The sequence below is a fragment of the Heterocephalus glaber genome, unplaced genomic scaffold, assembly GCF_053883595.1.
Source record: "Heterocephalus glaber isolate CG9 unplaced genomic scaffold, H.glaber_assembly_v1.0 deba00001532, whole genome shotgun sequence".
NCBI lineage: Eukaryota > Metazoa > Chordata > Mammalia > Rodentia > Bathyergidae > Heterocephalus > Heterocephalus glaber.
Genome location: NW_028258330.1, coordinates 20,962,754 through 20,971,647, shown reverse-complemented (window position 1 = coordinate 20,971,647; position 8,894 = coordinate 20,962,754).

The following is an 8,894-nucleotide window of genomic DNA, read 5'->3' as shown; positions in this document are numbered from 1 at the left end:
CTTTTCTTTCCCTCTCTCTCACTCATTCTGTCACTGTCCCACACTGCTCCTCATCTCCCCATTTGTCCCTTTCTGCACTGAATTCGGATTTCTCCCTTACTGTTCTTTTCTTCTCTTTTTCCTTCTCTTCATTATCATTAGGTTTAAAGGAAAGTAAATTTGGTATCTAGCCTCCCTGTTGCTGTTAGGTGATTCTGTTCGCACCTTTGTTCTTTCATTCTGCCATTTTCTCTTGCCTTTAACAACTTGTTAGAGTCTATGTGATCTTTCTGTGTCTTCTGGCTAATCTTACCTGTTCTTTCTACCTGTCCCTCCCTCGCCAACTCCTTTTCACTCCCCACCCCAAGGGGGAAAGATGCTATATTGAAGAGGTTTTTTCCTTATACACTTCTGTGGGGTTGGTCCTCGCTTTAAATTTAAATCACATACCTCAAAGGGATAGATTAATAACTATCACAAATTGTCGTTTTCTAAGCTGTGCTTGATGCTATGGTGTTGCTGACTATGTCATTTGGGCTAACATTTTGTGATTGATCTAATTAGTTTTCTTTCCTGGTATAAGAAAAATATAATAGCTTCAGAGTCCTCAGAGTCTCAAAACCCAAACACAAGCTGTATCTGGAAGACACCTCTGAAAAGCAATCCTTCCACACGGGGTTTAAACACAAGCAACACAGATACCTACATTATGCAATCTTGAAATATCAACCCAGGAATTAAATCAAGGACAGTACCAAAAACAAAACTGAGAAGACACTTCAGCAAGGCACAAATCCATGCTTCCATGCCACAAAAAGGAAATTCTGGGGGAAATGAGGTGGAACAGCCTGATAAACAACCACTTGGACACACTGAACTGATAGCACAGGAAGTAACAAAGCAGATGCATGAGGCTCTAGAAAAATTCAAAGCAGAAATAATCTCCCAGATAAATACAGACATGGTGAGCAGAGTGGAAGACGTGATTAGAAGCTCTAGGGTACAAACAGATGAGAAAATAGAGGAGATCAGAAACACGCTGGAAGCCATGAATGCCCAGAACAAGAAAGAAATGGAAACCGTTCATCGCCCAACATAAGAAAGAAATGGAATCCATGAAACAGATTCAAACAGATACTCAGGAGATTAAAAACTCCATTGAAAGCATGCAGAGCAGACTAAGAGAATCTGAAGACAGAATATCAGATATAGAAGACAGGATTGTGGCTAAGGACCATGAAAACTGAGATTTCTTAAAGATAGTAAGGGACCATGAGAAATCGATCCAACAGCTGCTAGGTGATGCAAAGAAGAATACCATAAGGCTGATAGGAGTCCACGAAAAAACAGGAAAAAGTACAATAGACGTAAAAAAAAAACTGTTGACAGAAGTAATAGTAGAAAACTTCCCAGACAGAGGTACAGAATTGGACATACAGGTAAGTGAGGCCTATAGAACTGCAACTAGCCATGACCAAAAAAAATCTACACCTAGACATATAATAGTCAAGATCCCAGAAACCCAACAGGAGAACAAAATTCTACAGGCAGTTAGAGAAAAGAAACAAATCACCTACAAGGAAAAGCCCATCAGAATCACGACAGACTTCTCCACACAAACCCTCAAATCAAGGAGAGGCTGGAGTCAAGTATTTCAAGCCCTAAAAGAAAATAACTTCCAAGCTAGACTGTTGTATGTGGCCAAATTATCTTTCAAAATCGATGGGGAGACCTGAGGCTCTCTAAGGTGTGGCGACCGGCCTGGTGAGACAAGACAAGCAGCTTGCAGCTCCTGCAGCTGTCTCGGGCCACGCCCATGGCACAGTGAGGTCACGGAGGCGTCTTGCAGCCCCACCCCCACCCCCACCCCACCCAATGCTCTCTAAGCTGAGGTGACCTGCCGGGTGAGACAAGACAAGCAGCTTGAAGCTCCTGAGGCCGTCGCGGGCCACGCCCATGGCAACGCCCATGGCACGGTGAGGAGGTCACAGAAGCCTCTTGCAGCCCCACCCCCACCCCACCGGATGCTCTCTAAGCTGCGGTGACCTGCCCGGTGAGACAAGACAAGCAGCTTGAAGCTCCTGAGGCCGTCGCGGGCCACGCCCACGGCACGGTGAGGTCCGCTTAGCCGCGTGGGCACCTCCAACACTCAGTCCCCCCCCACCCCCACCCCCGTTGCACCGCCTACCTTCTGGCTTTTCTGCTACCTGGTCCCACACTACAGAGGCACTGGAGATTATAAAGACCCTTGTCCTGAGCGCCACAAGATAGAGCAGAAGTTAGTAAGAGAAAGAGGGCTTCTCAGGCTCCTAGAAGCAAACTGAAGCTCAGCAGAAAAGTAAAGAGAACCTCTGCAGTAAAGGCACATCACACCACTGTACTTGCTCTGCTGCTGGCTTGCTGAGACTCATTGACTTCTATATGCACAGGGATTCCTGCATTGCCTACTGTGACAGCAGAGACATACCCTGAAGGAGGCACATAATTTCTTTTCCTATGTGCAAAAATCAAAAAAAAAATTTTTTTTTGATTCTTAACTTTTACTTTTTTCCTACTCTTCAAAGTCTACTTTTCTTTCCCTCTCTCTCACTCATTCTGTCACTGTCCCACACTGCTCCTCATCTCCCCATTTGTCCCTTTCTGCACTGAATTCGGATTTCTCCCTTACTGTTCTTTTCTTCTCTTTTTCCTTCTCTTCATTATCATTAGGTTTAAAGGAAAGTAAATTTGGTATCTAGCCTCCCTGTTGCTGTTAGGTGATTCTGTTCGCACCTTTGTTCTTTCATTCTGCCATTTTCTCTTGCCTTTAACAACTTGTTAGAGTCTATGTGATCTTTCTGTGTCTTCTGGCTAATCTTACCTGTTCTTTCTACCTGTCCCTCCCTCGCCAACTCCTTTTCACTCCCCACCCCAAGGGGGAAAGATGCTATATTGAAGAGGTTTTTTCCTTATACACTTCTGTGGGGTTGGTCCTCACTTTTAATTTAAATCACATACCTCAAAGGGATAGATTAATAACTATCACAAATTGTCGTTTTCTAAGCTGTGCTTGATGCTATGGTGTTGCTGACTATGTCATTTGGGCTAACATTTTGTGATTGATCTAATTAGTTTTCTTTCCTGGTATAAGAAAAATATAATAGCTTCAGAATCATCAGAGTCTCAAAACCCAAACACAAGCTGTATCTGGAAGACACCTCTGAAAAGCAATCCTTCCACACGGGGTTTAAACACAAGCAACACAGATACCTACATTATGCAATCTTGAAATATCCACCCAGGAATTAAATCAAGGACAGTACCAAAAACAAAACTGAGAAGACACTTCAGCAAGGCACAAATCCATGCTTCCATGCCACAAAAAGGAAATTCTGGGGGAAATGAGGTGGAACAGCCTGATAAACAACCACTTGGACACACTGAACTGATAGCGCAGGAAGTAACAAAGCAGATGCATGAGGCTCTAGAAAAATTCAAAGCAGAAATAATCTCCCAGATAAATACAGACATGGTGAGCAGAGTGAAAGACGTGATTAGGAGCTCTAGGGTACAAACAGATGAGAAAATAGAGGAGATCAGAAACACGCTGGAAGCCATGAATGCCCAGAACAAGAAAGAAATGGAAATCGTTCATCGCCCAACATAAGAAAGAAATGGAATCCATGAAACAGATTCAAACAGATACTCAGGAGATTAAAAACTCCATTGAAAGCATGCAGAGCAGACTAAGAGAATCTGAAGACAGAATATCAGATATAGAAGACAGGATTGTGGCTAAGGACCATGAAAACTGAGATTTCTTAAAGATAGTAAGGGACCATGAGAAATCGATGCAACAGCTGCTAGATGATGCAAAGAAGAATACCATAAGGCTGATAGGAGTCCACGAAAAAACAGGAAAAAGTACAATAGACGTAAAAAAAAAACTGTTGACAGAAGTAATAGTAGAAAACTTCCCAGACAGAGGTACAGAATTGGACATACAGGTAAGTGAGGCCTATAGAACTGCAACTAGCCATGACCAAAAAAAATCTACACCTAGACATATAATAGTCAAGATCCCAGAAACCCAACAGGAGAACAAAATTCTACAGGCAGTTAGAGAAAAGAAACAAATCACCTACAAGGAAAAGCCCATCAGAATCACGACAGACTTCTCCACACAAACCCTCAAATCAAGGAGAGGCTGGAGTCAAGTATTTCAAGCCCTAAAAGAAAATAACTTCCAAGCTAGACTGTTGTATGTGGCCAAATTATCTTTCAAAATCGATGGGGAGACCTGAGGCTCTCTAAGGTGTGGCGACCGGCCTGGTGAGACAAGACAAGCAGCTTGCAGCTCCTGCAGCTGTCTCGGGCCACGCCCATGGCACAGTGAGGCCACGGAGGCGTCTTGCAGCCCCACCCCCACCCCCACCCCACCCAATGCTCTCTAAGCTGAGGTGACCTGCCGGGTGAGACAAGACAAGCAGCTTGAAGCTCCTGAGGCCGTCGCGGGCCACGCCCATGGCAACGCCCATGGCACGGTGAGGAGGTCACAGAAGCCTCTTGCAGCCCCACCCCCACCCCACCGGATGCTCTCTAAGCTGCGGTGACCTGCCCGGTGAGACAAGACAAGCAGCTTGAAGCTCCTGAGGCCGTCGCGGGCCACGCCCACGGCACGGTGAGGTCCGCTTAGCCGCGTGGGCACCTCCAACACTCAGTCCCCCCCCACCCCCACCCCCGTTGCACCGCCTACCTTCTGGCTTTTCTGCTACCTGGTCCCACACTACAGAGGCACTGGAGATTATAAAGACCCTTGTCCTGAGCGCCACAAGATAGAGCAGAAGTTAGTAAGAGAAAGAGGGCTTCTCAGGCTCCTAGAAGCAAACTGAAGCTCAGCAGAAAAGTAAAGAGAACCTCTGCAGTAAAGGCACATCACACCACTGTACTTGCTCTGCTGCTGGCTTGCTGAGACTCATTGACTTCTATATGCACAGGGATTCCTGCATTGCCTACTGTGACAGCAGAGACATACCCTGAAGGAGGCACATAATTTCTTTTCCTATGTGCAAAAATCAAAAAAAAAATTTTTTTTTGATTCTTAACTTTTACTTTTTTCCTACTCTTCAAAGTCTACTTTTCTTTCCCTCTCTCTCACTCATTCTGTCACTGTCCCACACTGCTCCTCATCTCCCCATTTGTCCCTTTCTGCACTGAATTCGGATTTCTCCCTTACTGTTCTTTTCTTCTCTTTTTCCTTCTCTTCATTATCATTAGGTTTAAAGGAAAGTAAATTTGGTATCTAGCCTCCCTGTTGCTGTTAGGTGATTCTGTTCGCACCTTTGTTCTTTCATTCTGCCATTTTCTCTTGCCTTTAACAACTTGTTAGAGTCTGTGTGATCTTTCTGTGTCTTCTGGCCTCACTGCTAATCTTACCTGTTCTTTCTACCTGTCCCTCCCTCGCCAACTCCTTTTCACTCCCCACCCCAAAGGGGAAAGATGCTATATTGAAGAGGTTTTTTCCTTATACACTTCTGTGGGGTTGGTCAGCACTTTTAATTTAAATCACATACCTCAAAGGGATAGATTAATAGCTATCACAAATTGTCGTTTTCTAAGCTGTGCTTGATGCTATGGTGTTGCTGACTATGTCATTTGGGCTAACATTTTGTGATTGATCTAATTAGTTTTCTTTCCTGGTATAAGAAAAATATAATAGCTTCAGAATCATCAGAGTCTCAAAACCCAAACACAAGCTGTATCTGGAAGACACCTCTGAAAAGCAATCCTTCCACACGGGGTTTAAACACAAGCAACACAGATACCTACATTATGCAATCTTGAAATATCCACCCAGGAATTAAATCAAGGACAGTACCAAAAACAAAACTGAGAAGACACTTCAGCAAGGCACAAATCCATGCTTCCATGCCACAAAAAGGAAATTCTGGGGGAAATGAGGTGGAACAGCCTGATAAACAACCACTTGGACACACTGAACTGATAGCGCAGGAAGTAACAAAGCAGATGCATGAGGCTCTAGAAAAATTCAAAGCAGAAATAATCTCCCAGATAAATACAGACATGGTGAGCAGAGTGAAAGACGTGCTTAGAAGCTCTAGGGTACAAACAGATGAGAAAATAGAGGAGATCAGAAACACGCTGGAAGCCATGAATGCCCAGAACAAGAAAGAAATGGAAACCGTTCATCGCCCAACATAAGAAAGAAATGGAATCCATGAAACAGATTCAAACAGATACTCAGGAGATTAAAAACTCCATTGAAAGCATGCAGAGCAGACTAAGAGAATCTGAAGACAGAATATCAGATATAGAAGACAGGATTGTGGCTAAGGACCATGAAAACTGAGATTTCTTAAAGATAGTAAGGGACCATGAGAAATCGATGCAACAGCTGCTAGATGATGCAAAGAAGAATACCATAAGGCTGATAGGAGTCCACGAAAAAACAGGAAAAAGTACAATAGACGTAAAAAAAAAACTGTTGACAGAAGTAATAGTAGAAAACTTCCCAGACAGAGGTACAGAATTGGACATACAGGTAAGTGAGGCCTATAGAACTGCAACTAGCCATGACCAAAAAAAATCTACACCTAGACATATAATAGTCAAGATCCCAGAAACCCAACAGGAGAACAAAATTCTACAGGCAGTTAGAGAAAAGAAACAAATCACCTACAAGGAAAAGCCCATCAGAATCACGACAGACTTCTCCACACAAACCCTCAAATCAAGGAGAGGCTGGAGTCAAGTATTTCAAGCCCTAAAAGAAAATAACTTCCAAGCTAGACTGTTGTATGTGGCCAAATTATCTTTCAAAATCGATGGGGAGACCTGAGGCTCTCTAAGGTGTGGCGACCGGCCTGGTGAGACAAGACAAGCAGCTTGCAGCTCCTGCAGCTGTCTCGGGCCACGCCCATGGCACAGTGAGGCCACGGAGGCGTCTTGCAGCCCCACCCCCACCCCCACCCCACCCAATGCTCTCTAAGCTGAGGTGACCTGCCGGGTGAGACAAGACAAGCAGCTTGAAGCTCCTGAGGCCGTCGCGGGCCACGCCCATGGCAACGCCCATGGCACGGTGAGGAGGTCACAGAAGCCTCTTGCAGCCCCACCCCCACCCCACCGGATGCTCTCTAAGCTGCGGTGACCTGCCCGGTGAGACAAGACAAGCAGCTTGAAGCTCCTGAGGCCGTCGCGGGCCACGCCCACGGCACGGTGAGGTCCGCTTAGCCGCGTGGGCACCTCCAACACTCAGTCCCCCCCCACCCCCACCCCCGTTGCACCGCCTACCTTCTGGCTTTTCTGCTACCTGGTCCCACACTACAGAGGCACTGGAGATTATAAAGACCCTTGTCCTGAGCGCCACAAGATAGAGCAGAAGTTAGTAAGAGAAAGAGGGCTTCTCAGGCTCCTAGAAGCAAACTGAAGCTCAGCAGAAAAGTAAAGAGAACCTCTGCAGTAAAGGCACATCACACCACTGTACTTGCTCTGCTGCTGGCTTGCTGAGACTCATTGACTTCTATATGCACAGGGATTCCTGCATTGCCTACTGTGACAGCAGAGACATACCCTGAAGGAGGCACATAATTTCTTTTCCTATGTGCAAAAATCAAAAAAAAAATTTTTTTTTGATTCTTAACTTTTACTTTTTTCCTACTCTTCAAAGTCTACTTTTCTTTCCCTCTCTCTCACTCATTCTGTCACTGTCCCACACTGCTCCTCATCTCCCCATTTGTCCCTTTCTGCACTGAATTCGGATTTCTCCCTTACTGTTCTTTTCTTCTCTTTTTCCTTCTCTTCATTATCATTAGGTTTAAAGGAAAGTAAATTTGGTATCTAGCCTCCCTGTTGCTGTTAGGTGATTCTGTTCGCACCTTTGTTCTTTCATTCTGCCATTTTCTCTTGCCTTTAACAACTTGTTAGAGTCTGTGTGATCTTTCTGTGTCTTCTGGCCTCACTGCTAATCTTACCTGTTCTTTCTACCTGTCCCTCCCTCGCCAACTCCTTTTCACTCCCCACCCCAAAGGGGAAAGATGCTATATTGAAGAGGTTTTTTCCTTATACACTTCTGTGGGGTTGGTCAGCACTTTTAATTTAAATCACATACCTCAAAGGGATAGATTAATAGCTATCACAAATTGTCGTTTTCTAAGCTGTGCTTGATGCTATGGTGTTGCTGACTATGTCATTTGGGCTAACATTTTGTGATTGATCTAATTAGTTTTCTTTCCTGGTATAAGAAAAATATAATAGCTTCAGAATCATCAGAGTCTCAAAACCCAAACACAAGCTGTATCTGGAAGACACCTCTGAAAAGCAATCCTTCCACACGGGGTTTAAACACAAGCAACACAGATACCTACATTATGCAATCTTGAAATATCCACCCAGGAATTAAATCAAGGACAGTACCAAAAACAAAACTGAGAAGACACTTCAGCAAGGCACAAATCCATGCTTCCATGCCACAAAAAGGAAATTCTGGGGGAAATGAGGTGGAACAGCCTGATAAACAACCACTTGGACACACTGAACTGATAGCGCAGGAAGTAACAAAGCAGATGCATGAGGCTCTAGAAAAATTCAAAGCAGAAATAATCTCCCAGATAAATACAGACATGGTGAGCAGAGTGAAAGACGTGCTTAGAAGCTCTAGGGTACAAACAGATGAGAAAATAGAGGAGATCAGAAACACGCTGGAAGCCATGAATGCCCAGAACAAGAAAGAAATGGAAACCGTTCATCGCCCAACATAAGAAAGAAATGGAATCCATGAAACAGATTCAAACAGATACTCAGGAGATTAAAAACTCCATTGAAAGCATGCAGAGCAGACTAAGAGAATCTGAAGACAGAATATCAGATATAGAAGACAGGATTGTGGCTAAGGACCATGAAAACTGAGATTTCTTAAA